Source organism: Loxodonta africana, chromosome 2 (assembly GCF_030014295.1).
Source record: "Loxodonta africana isolate mLoxAfr1 chromosome 2, mLoxAfr1.hap2, whole genome shotgun sequence".
NCBI classification, from domain to species: Eukaryota; Metazoa; Chordata; class Mammalia; order Proboscidea; family Elephantidae; genus Loxodonta; species Loxodonta africana.
Window position 1 is genome coordinate 48,307,605 of NC_087343.1, and position 16,928 is coordinate 48,324,532.

Below are 16,928 nucleotides of genomic sequence, written 5' to 3' on the forward strand. Positions count from 1 at the left end.
AGGCCCTATTTTCCAACTACTGATCCTTCTTTGTTTCCAACTTTCACATTCCAGTCACCAGTAATTATCAGTGCATCCTGATTGCATGTTCCATCAATTTCAGACTACAGAAGCTGGTAAAAATCTTCAATTTCTTCATCTTTGGCCTTAGTGATCAGTGTGTAAATTTGAATAATTACCCTAATAACTGGTTTTCCTTGTAGACATATGGATATTATCTTATCAGTAACAGTGTTGTACTTCAGGATAGATCTCAAAATCTTTTTGACAATGAATCCAACGCATCTCCATTCCTCTTCAAGTTGTCATCCTTGGCATAGTAGACTATAAACCAAACCAAACCAAACCCACTGCCGTCGAGTCGATTCTGACTCATAGCAACCGTATAGGACAGAGTAGAACTGCCCCCATAGAGTTTCCAAGGAGCGCCTGGTGGATTTGAACAGCCTACCTCTTGGTTAGCAGTTGTAGCACTTAACCACTACGCCACCAGGGTATATGATTGTCCAATTCAAAATGGCCAATACCAGTTTATTTCAGCTCACTGATGCCTAGGATATTGATGTTTATGTGTTCCATTTCATTTTTGACGATTTCTAATTTTCCTAGATTTGCGTTTCATACATTCCACATTCCAATTATTAATGGATGTTTGCAGCTGTTTTTTTTTTTTTTTCATTTTGAATTGTGCCATAACAGCAAATAAAGGTCCCAAAAGTTTGACTCCATCCATGTCATCAAGGTCGACTCTACTTTGAGGAGGCAGCTGTTCCCCAGTCGTATTTTGAGTGCCTTCCAACATGGGGGGGCTCATCTTCTGGCACTATATAAGACAATGTTCATAAGGTTTTCACTGGCTAATTCTTTTCAGAAGTAGACTGCCAAGTCCTTTTTCCTAGTCTGTCTTAGTCTGGAAACTCAGCTGAAACCTGTCTGCCATGGGTGAACCTGCTGGTATCTGAATGCCAGTGGCATAACTTCCAGCATCACAGTAACACTCAAGCCCCCACAGTATGACAAACTGACAGACACAGGGGAGCACATGCAAATGAAGTAATTAAAAACACTGTGGCTTGAGTCAGGTGCACTTTTGTCCTTAAGTGACATCTTTACTATTTAATACTTTAAAGAAAACTTTTGTAGCATATTTGCTCAATGCAATGAGTCATTTGATTTCTTTCTTTCTTTATTTTTGGATTTTTTTTTCCCCTTATTGTACTTTAGACTAAGGTTGACAGAGTAAACTAGTTTCTCATTAAACAATGAATACACATATTATTTTGTGACATTGGTTGCCAACCACACAACACGTCAACACTCTCCCCTTCTAGTCCTTGCCCCTGGGCTGGTGTACCCATTTAGTTTCATTTCGCTTTATAGGCCTATCTAATCTTTTGCTGAAGGGTGAACCTCAGGAGTGACTTCATTACTGAGCTATAGTGGTGTCCAGGGGCCATACTCTGGGTTTCTTCAGTATCTATAAGAGCAGTAAGGTCTGGTCTTTTTGTGTGTGTGAATTAGAATTTTGTACTACATTTCTCTCCAGCTCAGTCCAGGGCCCTCTATTGTGATCCCTGTCAGAGCATTTGGTGGTGGTAGCCGGACACCATCAAGTTGTGTTGGAATCAGTCTGGTAGAGGCTGTAGTAGTCGTAGTCCATTAGTCCTTTGGACTAATCTTTCTCTTCTGTCTTTAGTTTTCTTCATTCTCCCTTGCTCCTGAAGGGGTGAGACCAGTGAAGTATCTTAGATGGCTGCTCAGAAGCTTTTAAGACCCCAGACGCTACTCACCAAAGTAGAATGTAGAACATTTTCTTTATAAACTGTGTCATCCAGTTCAGCTAGATGTTCCCCGAGACCATGGTCCCCACAGCCCTCAGCCCAGTAATTCGGTCCCTCAGGGAGTTTAGAAGTCTCTATGGAGCTTCTATGACATTGTCTTGGACAAGTTGTGGTGTCTTCCCCAGTATTGTGTACTATCTTAACCTTCACCAAAGTTACCACTTATCTATTGCCTATTTAGTGTTTTTCCCTCTCATCCCTCCCTTCCTTCGTAACCATCAAAGATTGTTTCTTTTTGTGTGTAAACCTTTTCATGAATTTTTATAGTAGTGGTAGCATACACTATTTGTCCTTTTCTGATTAACTTATTTCATTCAGGATGATGCCTCTAGGTTTACCTGTGTTGTGAGATGCTTCAAGATACATCATTGTTCTTTATCGCTTTGTAGTATTCCATTGTGTGCATGTATCATAGTTTGTTTATCCATTCATCTGTTGATGGGCACCTAGATTGTTTCCATTTTTTGCTACTGTGAACAATGCTGCAATGAACATGGGTGTGCATATGTCTATTTATGTAACAGCTTTTATTTCTCTAGGATATATTCCTAGGAGAGCAATTGCTAGATCATATGGTATTTCTATTTCTGGCTTTTAAGGAATCTTCATATTGTTTTCCAAAATGGTTGTACCATTTTGCATTCCTACCAGCATGCATAAGTGTTCCAATCTCTTGGAACAGAATTGAGAATCCAGACATAAATCCATCCACATATGAGCAGTTGATACTTGACAAAGGCCCCAAATCAGTTAAATGGGGAAAAGACAGTCTTTTTAACAAATGGTGCTGGCATAACTGGATATCCATCTGCCAAAAAATGAAACAAGACATGCACAAAAATGGGCTCAAAATGGATCAAAGACCTAAATATAAAATCTAAAATGGTAAAGATCATGGAAGAAAAAACAGGGACAATGGTAGGAGCCCTAATACATGGCATAAACAGTATACAAAACATTACTAACAATGAAGAAGAAAAACTAGATAACTTGGAGCTCCTAAAAATCAAACACCTATGCTCATCCAAGACTTCACCAAAAGAGTAAAAAGATTACCTACAGACTGGGAAAAAGTTTTTAGCTATGACATTTCCAATCAGCACCTGATCTCTAAAATCTACATGATACTGCAAAAACTCAACTACAAAAAGACAAATAACCCAATTAAAAAATGGGCAAAAGATATGAACAGACACTTCACTAAAAAAGACTCTCAGGTAGCTAACAGATACATGAGGAAATGCTCACAATCATTAGCCATTAGAGAAATGCAAATCAAAACTACAATGAGATTCCATCTCACTCCAACAAAGCTGGCATTAATCCAAAAAACACAAAACAATATATGTTGGAGAGGTTGTGGAGAGACTGGAACACTTATACACTACTGGTGGGAATGTCAAATGGTACAACCACTTTGGAAATCAATTTGGCACTTCCATAAAAAGCTAGAAATAGAACTACCATACAATCCAGAACAATTGGACTAAACCAAAAGCAGAGAACTTTCCTGAATAAACCAAATGCTTCAAAGGCCAGAATAGCAGGGGTGGGGGTTTGAGGACCATGGTTTCAGGGGACATCTAAGTCAATTAGCATAATAAAATCTATTAAGAAAACATTCAGCATCCCACCTTGGAGAGTGGTGTCTGGGGTCTTAAATGCTAGCAAGCAGCCATCTAAGATGCATCAATTGTTCTCAACCCACCTTGACCAAAGGAGAATGAAGAACACCAAGGACACAAAGTAATTACGAGCCCAAGAGACAGAAAGGGCCACATAAACCAGAGACTACATCAGCCTGAGACCAGAAGAATGAGCTTCTTGGATCAAGTAGACACTTGAGAGTATGTTGGCATATTCTATCTGGAGGGGAGATGAGAGGGCAGAACGGGTTAGAAGCTAGCAGAACGGATACAAAAAGAGAGAGTGGAGGGAAGGAGCGGGCTGTCTCATAAGGGGGAGAGCAATTAGGAGTATATAGCAAGGTGTATATAAGTTTTTATATGAGAGACCGACTTATTTGTAAACTTTCACTTCAAGCACAATAAAAATTAAAAAAAAAAAAAAGAGTTTCAATCTCCTCGAAACATCTCCAACACTTGTTATTTTCTGTTTCTTTTTGTTTGTTTTGTGCCAGTAATTTCGGGGTGAGATGGTATCTCATTGTGGTTTTGATTTGCGTTTCTCTAATGGCTGACTAGCTCAGTTGGTAGAGCATGAGACTCTTAATCTCAGGGTCATGAGTTCGAGCCCCACGTTGGACGTGTAGTTTGGAAACCCTGGTGGCATGGTGTTTAAGTGCTACAGCTGCTAACCAAAAGGTCAGCAGTTTAAATTCACCAGACACTTCCTGGAAACTCTATGGGGCAGTTCTACTCTGTCCTGTGGGGTCACTATGAGTTGGAATCGACTAGACGGCAGTGGGTTTGCTTTTGGGTTTTTGAATGGCTAGTGATCACGACCATTTCCTCATGTGTCTGTTAGCCCTTGGCTGTCTTCTTTGGTGAAATGTCTGTTCATATCCTTTGCCCATTTTTTAAATTGGATGATTTGTCTTTTTGTTGTAGAGGTGCTGAATTTTCCTGCAGATTTTAGAGATTAGACCTTTGTCTGATTTGTAATAGCCCAAAATTTTTTCCTAATCTGTAGGTTCCCTTTTCACTCTTTTGATGAGCAGAAATGTCTAATTTTCAGAAAATCACAGTTATCTAGTTTATCTTCTGGTGTTTGTGTATCATTAGTTTTGGTTTGTATCCTGTTAATGCCGTGTATTAGGATGGCCTCTAGATTTGTCTCTATTTTTTCTTCTTTGAGCTTTATAGTTTTGGGGTTTATATTTAGGTTTTTCATCCATTTTGAATTAGTTTTTGTGTGTGATGTGAGATATGGGACCTGCTTTATTTTTCGCAGATAGACAGCCATTTTTGCCAGCACCATTTGTTAAAATGACAATCTTTTCCCATTTGATGGACTTTGGGCTTTTGTCGAAGATCAGGTGACCATAGGTGGATGGATTTATATCTAGGTACTCAATTGGAAACCTGGTGGCATAGTGGTTAAGTGCTATGGCTGCTAACCAAAAAGTTGGGAGTTCAAATCTACCAGGCGCTCCTTGGAAACTTTATGGGGGCAGTTCTACTCTGTTCTATAGGGTCGCTGAAAAGGCTACATACTGTATAATCTCATTGACATGATGTTTGGAAACCCTGGTGGCGTAGTGGTTAAGAGCTGTGGCTGCTAACCAAGAGGTTGGCAGTTCGAATCCTCCAGGTGCTCCTTGGAAATTCTATGGGGCAGTTCTACTCTGTCCTATGGGGTCGCTATGAGTAGGAATCGACTCTATGGCAGTGGTTTTTGTTGTTGTTGTTTGTTTTACACAATTCTGTTCCATTGGTCAATATATCTGTCATTGTACCAGTGCCAGGCTGTTTTGACTTCCATAGCTGTATAGTAGGTTCTGAGGTCAGGTAGTGCTTTACTTACCGGGGGCATCTTCCCTTTCCATATCAAGTTAATGATTACTTTTTCCATCTCTTTAAAGAATGCTGTCAGTATCTGGATCAGGATTGCATTGCATTTGTAGATTGCTTTGGGTAGAATTGACATTTTCACAGTGTTAAGTCTACCTATCCACAAGCATGATATGTTTTTCCATTTACATAAGTATCTTTTGGTTTCTTGCCAGTAGTGTTTTGTAGTTTTCTTTGTATAGGTTTTTTCTTGCCTGGTTAGATTTATTTCTAAGTATTTTATTTTTTTAGGGGCTATTATATATTATATATGGCATTTTTTTTCCCCTGATTTTGTTTTCATAGTCCTCTTTATTGGTGTATAGGGATCCAACTGGGTTTGTATGTTATCTTATATCCTGCTACTCTGCTTGAATCTATTAGTTCCAGTAGTTTTCTTGTGGAGCCTTTTGGGTTTTCTATGTATAGTATCATATCATCCACAAATAGGGACAGTTTAACTTCTTTCTTACCAATTTGGATGCCCATTATTTCTTATTCTTGCCTTATAGTTCTAGCTAGGACCTCCAGCAAAAGGTTAAATAGGAGTGGTGATAAAGGGCATCCTTATCTTGTTCCTGTTGTCAAAGGGGAATGTATTCAGCCTCTCTCCATTAAGAATGATGTTGGCTGTTGGTTTTGTATACATGTCCTTTATTATGTTGGATAATTCCCCTTCTGTACCTACTTTATTGAGAGTTTTTTTTTTTTAAACCAGAAATGGATGTTGGACTTCCGTCAAATGTGTTCCCTTTGTTGATTGAGATGATCATGTGATTATTTTATTTATGTGGTGCATTGTGTTGATTGATTTTCTAATGTTGAACGTTGCATACCTGGTATGAATCCCACTTGTTTATGGTGTATTATTATTATTGTTTTTAATATGATGCTGAATTCTATTGGCTAGAATTCTGTTAAGAATTTCTGTTATCTATATTCATGAGAGATATTGGTCTGTAATTTTTTTTTTTTTTTTTTGTGGTGTCTTTGCCTGGTTTTGGTATCCGGGTTATACTGGCTTCCTAGAATGAATTCGGAAGTATCCTGTCCTTTTCTGTTTTCTGAAATAGTTTGAGTAGTACTGGTGTAAGCTCTTCTCTGAATGTTTGGTAGAATTCTCCAGAGAAGACATCTGGGCTGGGGCTTTTTTTGTTGGGAGTTTATTATTATTACCTTTTCAATCTCTTCTCTTGTTATGAATCTGTTCAGATTTTCAACTTTGGTTTGTGTTAGTTTGGGTAGGTATTGTGTTTCTAGAAATTTGTCTATTTCCTCCAGGTTTTTAAATCTGTTGGAGTATAGTTTTTCATAGTACTGTATTATGATCCTTTTTATTTCAGCTGGGTCTGTTGTAATGTCTCCCATTTCATTTCTTATTTGGGTTATTTGTATCCTTTCTTTCTTTCTTTCTTTTTTTTTTTTTTTTTGTCAATTTGGCCAATGGTTTGTCAATTTTGCTGATCCTTTCAAAGAACCAGCTTTTGGTTTTATTGAGTTTTTCTATTCTCTGTTTTATTTATTTCTGCTCTAATCTTTATTATTTCCTTTCTTTTGGTGGTTGTGGGTTTCTTTTGCTGTTCTTTTTCTATTTGTTTAAACTGTGTAGCTAATGTTTTGATTTTGTTCCTTTCTTCTTTTTTGATGTGTGCAACTATTGCTATAAATTGACCTCTTAGCCCTGCCTTTGTTGTGTCCCAAAGGTTTTGGTATGATGTGTTTTCATTCTTGTTTGATTCTAGGAATTTTTTGATTCCATCTTTGATTTCTTCTATTACTCAGTGGTTTTTAAGTAGAGTATTTTCATTTTCCATGTATTTGATTTTTTTTCCTTGCTCTTCCTGTTATTAATTTCTACTTTGATGGCGTTGTGATCACAGAAGATACTTTGTGTTATATCAATGTTCTGAATTTTGTTGAGGGTTGCTTTGTGACCTAAAATGTGGCCTATTCTGGAGAATATTCCATGTGTCTTGGGAAAGAATGTGTACTTTGCAGTTGTTGGGTGGAGTGTTCTATATATGTCCATGAGCTCAAGTTGGTTGATTGTGGCCTTTAGATCTTCTGTATCATTGTTGAGTTTCTTTCTAGGTGGTCTGCCCTTTACTGAGAGTGGTGTGCTGAAGTCTTCTACTAATATTGTGGAACTGTCAGTTTCTCTTTTCAGTTTTGTTAAGAGTTTTTTTTTTTTTTAATGTATTTTGTAGCCCTGTATTGGGTGTGTAGATATTTAGTACGATTATGCCTTCATGGTGCATTGTCCTTTAATCAAAATATAATGTCTTCTGTGCCTTTTATGGTGGATTTTGTTTTAAAGTCTATTTTATCTGAGATTAGTATTGCCACTCCTGCTCTTTTTTGGTGCGTGTTTGCTTGATATATATTTTTTCATCCTTTGATTTTTAATAAATTTATGTCTTTGTCTCTAAGGTGTGTTTCCTGTAGACAGCATATTGATAGGTCCTGTTTTTTTTATACATTCTGTCACTCTCTATTGGTGCATTTAAGACATTTATAGTCAGTGTGATTATTGTTAGCTGTGAGTTTATTGCTGTCATTTTGTAGTGCTTTTTTTTAGTGGTGCTGTTTTCTTTGTTCCTTTTACTGTTCTCTGCTGAATTTCTTCAGTTTGTGTATTTTTTTGTTTTTGTTGATTTTGTGTTTACTGAGACTTTATCTTTTTCTTCTTTATTTTAATGAGCAGGTTTATTAACTTTCTTTGTGTTTACCTTGAAATTTACCCCTATATTCCTAAGTTTAAGCCAGTCGTTTTTACTTGATAACACCTTGACTCCCTTTCCATTAAAAAGTTTTATACCTACACTGTTTAGTCCCTCTTTTACTGTTCTGACATTGTTGTCATTTACATATTGATGTCTCTGGTTCCCTGCTGTAAATTTTTTAGTTTTATTTCATCCTTGAGAGTTCATTATCTAGGTTGGTATCTGGCTGATGCTGTCTAATGGGCTAGATTTAGGTTGTTGTCTGATGTCATTGGTTTCCTTTAATAATTCTTGTAAGTTTGGTTTGCCGTTGTTATTGTTAGGTATGGTTGAGTAGGTTCCGACTCATAGTGACCCTATGCACAACAGAACAAAGTACTGCCTAGTCCTGCACCATCCTCACAATTGTTGCTATGCTGGAACCCATTGTTATGGCCATTGTGTCAGTCTATCTCATTGAGGTTCTTCATTTTTTTTGCTGACCCTCTACCAAGCATGATGTCCTTCTGCAGGGACTGATCCCTCCTGACAACATATCCAAAGTTGGTGAGATGCAGTCTCACCATCCTGCTTCCAAGGAACATTCTGGGTATACTTCTTCCAAAACAGATTTGTTCGTTCTTTTGGCGGTCCATGGTATATTCAATATTCTTCACCAACACCACAATTCAAAGCCGTCAATTCTTCTTTGGTTTTCCTTATTCATTGTCCAGCATGCATACGAAGTGATTAAAAACACCATGGCTTGGGTCAGGCACACCTTATTCCTCAGGGTGACATCTTTAGTTTTTAAAACTTTACAGAGATCTCTTATAGCTGATTTTCCCAGTGCAATGCATTTGGTTTTGTTTTTACATATTTCCTTAAGTTCTGTTTACCTGGAAATGTCCTAATATTGCCATCACATTTAAGCAAGAGTTTTGCAGGATATATAATTCTTGTTTGGCAGCTTTTTTCTTTCAAGATTTTGAGTGCATCATCCCATTGCCTTCTTGCCTGCATGGTTTCTGCCAAGTAATCAGAGCTTAGTCTTATTGTTTCCCCTTTTTATATGACTTTTTGTTTTTCTCAAGCTGCTCCCAGGATTCTTTCTTTGTCTTTGGTTTTAGTGAGTGTGATTAAGATATGTCTTGTTTTTCTTTTGGGTTCTATCCTACATGGAGTTCATTGAGCTACTTGGATAGTCAGTGTCTTGGTCATCTAGTGGGGCTATAACAAAAATACCACAAGTGGATGGCTTTAACAAAAAGAAGTTTATTCTCTCACAGTCTAGTAGGCTAGAAGTCAGAGTTCAGGGGAAGGGTTTCTTTCTCTTTTAGCTATGCAGGAAGGTCCTTGTCATCAGTTTTCCCTTGGTGTGGGAGCATTTCAGCACAGGAACCTCAGGTCCAAAGTATGTGCTCTTTCTGGCACTACTTCCTTCTTGGTATGAGATCTCCTCTTTCTGCTTGCTTCCCTTTCCTTTTTATTTCTTGAGAGATAAAAGGTGGTGTAAGCCACACCCCAGGGAAATTCCCTTTACATTGGATCATGGATGTGACCTGGGTAAGGGTGTTAAAATCCCACCCTTATCTACTTTAACGTGAAGTTACAATCACGACATGGAGCACAACCACACAATACTGGGAATCATGGCCTAACCAAGTCGACACATATTTTTGGGGGACACAATTCAATCCATGATACTCCATGCTTTGGCCCCCAGAAATTCATCTTCTTGCCACATGTAAAACACATTCACCTCATCATATCATAGCAAAAGTCTTAAATCAGCTCCAGGTCCAAAACCCAAAAATTCTTCCTCATCTGTGAAATCTAAAACAAAAGTTACCTGCTTCCAAAGTACAATGGTAGAACAGGCAAGCACAAGCAGACATTGACATTACAAATAAGAGAAACTGGAGGGAAAGAAGACTTAACAAGCACCAAGCAAGTCAGCAGAACACATTGCATTAGCCCTCAAGGCTTTGAAAATAATTCTCTGTTCTCTGAGACCATTTCCACAATAGCCCTGCACCCCACACTCTAGGATTGGCCACAGTCTCCAGATTCTGAGTGGAGGCCTCTTGGCCCTAGGTTTCGGCTCTGTCTTCCAGGTCCACTGGGATGGCAACTTTGCTCTCTCATCTTTAGGCACACCATTCTCCTAGTCCATCTGAGTGGCGACTCCACTCTTAGAAACACCAGAGGCCATGGCTCCACCCTTTGAAACCTCTGAGGTCATGGCCATACCTTTTAAGACTGAGGCAGCTCATCTTCTTATGTCCTTGTCTCTTTAGCTTCTGCTTCCTGGTTTCTTGGCTTCTTGGCTTCTTGGCTTCTTGGGCCTTATGCCCTCATCTGTCTTGCTAGGGCAAGTGTTCCAAAGCTCTGTAGTGCCACTGATAAGTGCCTGGAGGCACTTCACTCTGCCAGGAAGTCTCCTGCGCACAGGCACTCAGCTCTCTTGCTCTGTGGGTCAGCAAGCCTAGTTCCACTGATAAGTGTCTGGAGGCACCCAACTCCACCATGAAGCCTCCTGTGCACAGGCACTCATCTCCCTCACTCCATGGGTTGGCTCTAGCGCTGCCTGGTGTTGGTCTTCTGGTTCTGCTGCTGCCTATCCTCCGCTGTTCTTTCTCACCATCTGTGCCTTCTCCAGTATTAACAGTTTTCCTCACTTCCTTCTGAGTCTTCTATCCATTTACAGTTTCAAAACCACATCCACATTTTAGATATCTGTTAGAGCAGTACTCCACTCCCGATACCAAATTCTGTCTTAATCATCTAGTGCTGCTGTAACAGAAATACCACAAGTGGATGGTTTTAACAAAGAGAAGTTTGTTCTCTCACAGTCCAGTAGACTATAAATCTGAACTCAGAGCACCGGCTCTAGGGGAAGGCTTTCTTTCTCTGTTGGCTCTGGAGGAAGGTCCTTGTCATCAGTCATCCCTTTTCCTGGGAGCATCTCAGTACAGGAACCTCAGGCCCAAAGAATGAGCTTTGCTTCTAGCACTGCTTTCTTGGTGGTATGAAGTTCCCCCTCTCTGCTCACTTCTCTTTCCTTTTTATCTCGTGAGAGATAAAAGGTGGTCCAGGCCACACCCCAGGGAAATTCCCCGTATATTGGATGAGGGATATGACCTGGGTTAAGCTGTTACAATCCCACCCTAATCCTCTTTAACATAAAATTACAATCACAAAATGGAGGACAACCACACAATACTGAGAATCATGGTCTAACCAAGTTGACACATGTTTTTGTGGGATAATTTAATCCATGCCAGTCAGCTTTTCATTTTTCATGATATGAAGGAAGATTTCTGTTAGCATATCTTCAGTGATTCTCTGTGTTTTCCATTTTCTCCTCCTGTTCTGTAACTTCAATCACATGCACAACCCACTGAGAAGCTGGTGGCGGTGCATGGAGCTGGTGGATGGGAGAAAGGAAGGAAAGAAGGGAGAGAGAGAGAGAAGAAACAATAACAAAAAAACGAGAGAGAAAAACAAGCAATAAATAAAGTGGCACTGAGGGAGCCAGTCGTGACAGCAGCACAGACCAAGGGAGGCCATGCTTAGGGACTCTCCAATTGAGCTGTCAGGATGGCCCCTCCAGAAAAGGCGAGGGCAGTGCATAGGGCTGGAGGTGTGGGAGAAGGGAAAGGAAAAGGAGAGAGAGAAGAAACAGAAAAGAAAAAGAAAAAAGCAAACAAACCAAAAAAATCACATCAAGAAGGAGAGAGGATGGCACGTGAGACTAGCTGGGTGGGACAAAAGAAAGAAAGGAAGGAACGAAGCGAGAGAGAGAGAGAGAGGAGCAATAAAAAAGTCCCAAAAAACAAAGGAAAAAAATCAAAACAAAAAAAGAACAAAGCAAACAAACCAAAAAATTAGAGCCTGTCAAGAAGGGGAAGGGATGGCACATGGAGCTAGCTGGGTGGGAGAAAGGAAGGGAAGGAAGGGAGAAAGAGAAGCAACAACAACAACAAAAGCCAAAAAAAAAAAAAAAAGAAAGAAGTATCAAAAAACAAAAAAATGGTACTGGAGGGGCTGGCTGGTGGAGGCAGGGCGGACCCCAGTGGCAGTGGGCTCTGTGTCTCTGCCTAAGCAACTGTGGCCCATGGGCAAGCAGTGGAGGCCTCATAGACAGAAGAAGGATAGGTGGGAAAGTATGTATCCCTGGTTACTGGGTGCTCTATCTTCTGCTGGGAGCTCTGTGGACTTGCCTTCCCGTACTCCCTGTCCTTGGTGGCTGTAGCCCAAGAAAGTTAGTTGGTGTGGGACCTCTGCCCTATAGCTCTCTTCATTCTTTGTTCTTTGTCAGTTTCTTATTCCATTCAGTGCTTGGTCGAGTTCTTTATTTCTTTATTTGGTACTTAGGCTTCCAGGATTGACATTTTATGTTTTACTTAGTTTTTTCGGTCTTTGCTGCAGAGGGAGACATGGTGGTTCTGTCTATAGCACTATGTTGGCTCTGCCTCTGCACTGCTTGTTTTCTTGACTGCTACTTCCATGGATATTGAATGTGGATCCAAGTAAAATGAAACTCTTTACAACTTCAATCCTTTCTCCATTTATGATGATGTTGCTTATTGGTTCAGTTGTGATGATTTTTATTTTTCTTGCAGTAATAATGAGGGTAACTTTATTTTGTATAAAACTCTAATTACATACTTCTTTTGATCATCATAAAAACCCAGTGTGGTACTAATGTTTTTTTCATTTTACCTTTGGAATGTTAAGGTTGATAGGTTAAATGGCTTGCACGAGAGTTGGTGAGGGCTTAAGGTATTGACAGTGGTGGCAAGGGGAGGGGCCCTTACCAAGTACTTGTTCATGGGAAAGAATAGGGAGCCATGGATTCCTTATGAGGAATGATGTTTGGCAACACTGGTTTCTAACTCTCATAAGGTCAATTTACTTTAAGGAAGAAATAGAGTTTTTGCTTTAAATAGGGAGCCTAATATAAACATTTTCCTAGGTATTTTCCATGTTATCGTATTTATTTCCACAAAGATCCTTTCCTGCAATTACAGCAAGCTGACACAATTTCAACAAAAGGTCTTGGCTTAAAGAACCATAAGCTGATTGGTCCCATGTAAGTTTGGGTTAACTGGAAAATTAGTTATTTGTTAACACGCTAAACAAATAATTTCTTTTATAAGAATAAGCACAAAGATGGTTCTTATGAGGCAGAAGTTAAAGATGTTACAAATTTCCAACTTTTCCAAGCTGCTCTACCACTCCATCATCTCTAACATCAACTACTCCCTCTCCCCTCAATACATTCCCTCCCATCTCTGGGTTCCCTAATTCACTGCAACATTCTCACAGAACTCATGAACTGTGTAAAGGAAATGGCTCATGCTGTTGTGGAGATTAGGAAGTCCCAAATTCGTGGGTCAGGTGTACAGTTCTCCTGATCCATGTGGCTGCGGGAGTTGACAAAATCAAATTGGCAGTTCAGACCACAAGCTCCTGGCTCACAAGGCTGCAAGTCAGGTCACATCATGGGCCACCAGCCCAAGGTGTTGTCCAGGCTGGTGAATCCCAGAATTAGCAGGTCAGACAGCAGACCTCTGGGGAGGTCAGTTGATCATGAACTGGAGGAGGGATCCAGATGCAGAGAGAGAGAGCCTTGCCAGGATGCACACACATATCTTAGATGGAGGCTATACACCAGGAAAGGGTGTAACTTTAGTAAGGGTTGGTGGGGGTGAGTCACACTCTCCTGCAAGGCTATAACCCAAGACACCTTACACCTTACACCAATCCTGCTTCATCACAACACACAAAATGGAAGACAACCACATAATACTGTGAATCATGGCCCAGCCAAGCTGACACATAAACTCAACCATCACAGGTTCCATATACCTTATTTGCATAGTCCCACTCAATCATTGTACTTGAGTCACAAAGACCATGGCTAGACTGGCCATATTAAGTAATTGATTGCACCATGTGCATGCATGCGTGCACACACACACACACACACACATGAATATACTATATGCATATATACAAAGAGAGCCTAATGAAGTGGTTGTGGACACATATTATGATGTCAGATTGACCTGGTTCAAATTCCAGATCAGCTGCTGACTAACTGGTGAATTTAAGCAGCTGTGTAACCTTGGGCCACCTCTGAGTCTCAGGTTCTTCAACTATAAAATAGGAGTAAATATATGATAAGAATTAAATGGGATAATATAAAGTGCTTAGCATATTTTCTAGAATGTAGAAGTTTCAATAATTTTTTAAAAAAATTTATTGTCTACTCCTCGGAATATATCCTAGAGAAATAACAGCCTTCACACGAACAGATATATGCACACCCATGTTTATTGCAGCACTGTTTACAATAGCAAAAAGATGGAAGCAACCAAGGTGCCCATCAACAGATGAATGGATAAATTATGGTATATTCACACAATGGAATACTACACATCGATAAAGAACAGTGAGGAATCTGTGAAACATTTCATAACATGGAGGAACCTGGAAGGCATTATGCTGAGTGAAATTAGTCAGTTGCAAAAGGGCAAATATTGTATAAGACCACTGTTATAAGATCTTAAGAAGCAGTTTAAACTGAGAAGAATGCATTCTTTTGTGGTTACGAGAGGGGGGAGGGAGGGAGGGTAAGAGAGGGATATTTACTAATTAGATAGTAGGTAAGAACTACTTTAGGTGAAGGGAAGGATGACACACAATACAGGGGAGGTCGGCACAATTGGACTAAACCAAAAGCAAAGATGTTTCCTGAATAAACTGAATGGTTTGAAGGGCAGTGTAGCAGGGGCAGGGGTTTGGGGACCATGGCTTCAGGGGACATCTAAGTCAATTGGCATATAAAATCTATTAAGAAAACATTCTACATCCCACTTTGTGGAGTGGCATCTGGGGTCTTAAATGCTAGCAAGCGGCCATCTAAGATGCATCAATGAGTCTCAACCCATTTAGATCAAAGGAGAATGAAGAACACCAAGGACACAAGGTAATAAAGAGCCCAAGAGACAGAAAGGGCTACATGAACCAGAGACTACATTATCCTGAGACCAGAAGATCTAGATGGTGCCCGGCCACAACCGATGACTGCCCTGACAGGGAACACAGTGGAGGACCCCTGAGGGAGCAGGGGAACAGTGGGATGCAGACCCCAAATTCTCATAAAAAGACCAGACTTAATGGTATGACTGAGACTGGAAGGACCCTGGTGGTCATGGCCCCCATACCTTCTGTTGGCCCAGGAAAGGAACCATTCCAGAAGCCAGCTCGTCAGACATGGATTGGACTGGACAGTGGGTAGTAGAGGGATGCTGGTGAGGAGTGAGCTACTTGTATCAGGTGGACACTTGAGACTATGTTGGCACCTTCTGCCTGGAGGGGAGATGGGAGTGTAGAGTGGCTTAGAAGCTGACAAAATGGACACAAAAGGAGAGAGTGGAAGGAGAGTGGGCGGTCTCATTGGGGGGAGAGTAATTGGGAGTATGTAGCAAGGGACTCGACGGCACTGGGTTTGGGTTAGCAAGGTGTATATAAGTTTTTATGTGAGAGACTGACTTGATTTGTAAACTTTCACTTAAAGCACAATAAAAATTATATTGAAAAAATTAATTGTGCTTTAAGTGTAAGTTTACAGCTCAAATTAGTTTCTCATTCAAAAATTTATACACATATTGTTTTGTGACAGTTGCAATCCCCACAAGGTGACAACACTCTCTTGCTTTCCATTCTGGTTTCTGTGTGTCTATTTGTTCAGTTTTCTTGTCCCTTCCTGCCTTCTCATCTTGCTTCTGGGAAGGAGTGGGAGAAGGGAGTAAGATGTTTGTAAACCTACCCCTTTCATCTTATATATTTGACTGAATTGAGAAGCATGCTCTTTACGTGTGTTATTGCTTATTTAAGAGGCCTGTCTAATCTTTGTCTGAAAAATGGGCTTTGGGAATGGCTTCAGTTCTGAGTTAGCAGAGTGTCAGGAGGCCACAGTCTCGGGGGTTCCTCCAGTCTCTGTCAGACCAGTAAGTCTGGTGTTTTCTTCTGAATTTGAATTTTGTTCTGCATTTTTCTCCTGCTGTGTCCAGGACACTATTGTGAACTCTGTCAGGGTGGTCAGTAGTGGTAGCCGGGCACCATCTAGTTGTCCTGGGCTTAGGCTGGTGAAGGCTGTGGTTCATGTGGTCCCTTAGTCCTTTCAGCTAATATTTTTCTTTTTTTTTTTTTTTTAAATTTTTATTAAGCTTCAAGTGAACACTTACCATTCCAATCAGTCTGTCACATGTAGGTTTACAAACATCTTACTCCCTTCTCCCACTTGCTCTCCCCCTATTGAGTCAGCCCTTACAGTCTCTCATTTCGTGCCAATTTTACCATCTTCCCTCTCTCTCTATCTTCCCATCCCCCCTCCAGTCGAGAGTTGCCAACACACTCTCCCGTGTCCACCTGATTTAATTAGCTCACTCTTCATCAGTATCTCTCTCCCCCCCCAACTGACCAGTCCTTTTCATGCCTGATGATTTGTTTTCGGGGATGGTTCCTGTCCTGTGCCATCAGAAGTTCTGGGGAGCATTGTCTCTGGGATTCCTCTAGTCGCAATCATACCATTAGGTGTGGTCTTTTAATGAGAATTTGGGGTCTGTATCCCATTGGTCTCCTGCTCCCTCAGGAGTTGTTTGTTGTGTTCCCTGACAGGGCAGACATCGATTGTGGCCGGGCACCAACTAGTTCTTCTGGTCTCAGGATAATGTAGGTCTCTGGTTCAAGTGGCCCTTTCTGTCTCTTGGGTTCTTAGTTGTCGTGTGACCTTGGTGTTCTTCCTTTGCCTTTGCTCCAGGTGGGTTGAGACCAATTAATGTATTTTAGATGGCCGC

The 16,928-nt window shown here is 40.4% G+C and overlaps 1 non-coding gene across 1 annotated transcript; it reads left to right on the plus strand.

The window, feature by feature from the left end:
• The first annotated feature begins 4,035 nt into the window (after window positions 1-4,035).
• TRNAK-CUU (transfer RNA lysine (anticodon CUU)) lies at window positions 4,036-4,108 on the plus strand. Its single transcript has one exon. It is a non-coding gene; the product is annotated as a tRNA-Lys (tRNA).
• Window positions 4,109-16,928: the final 12,820 nt, after the last annotated feature.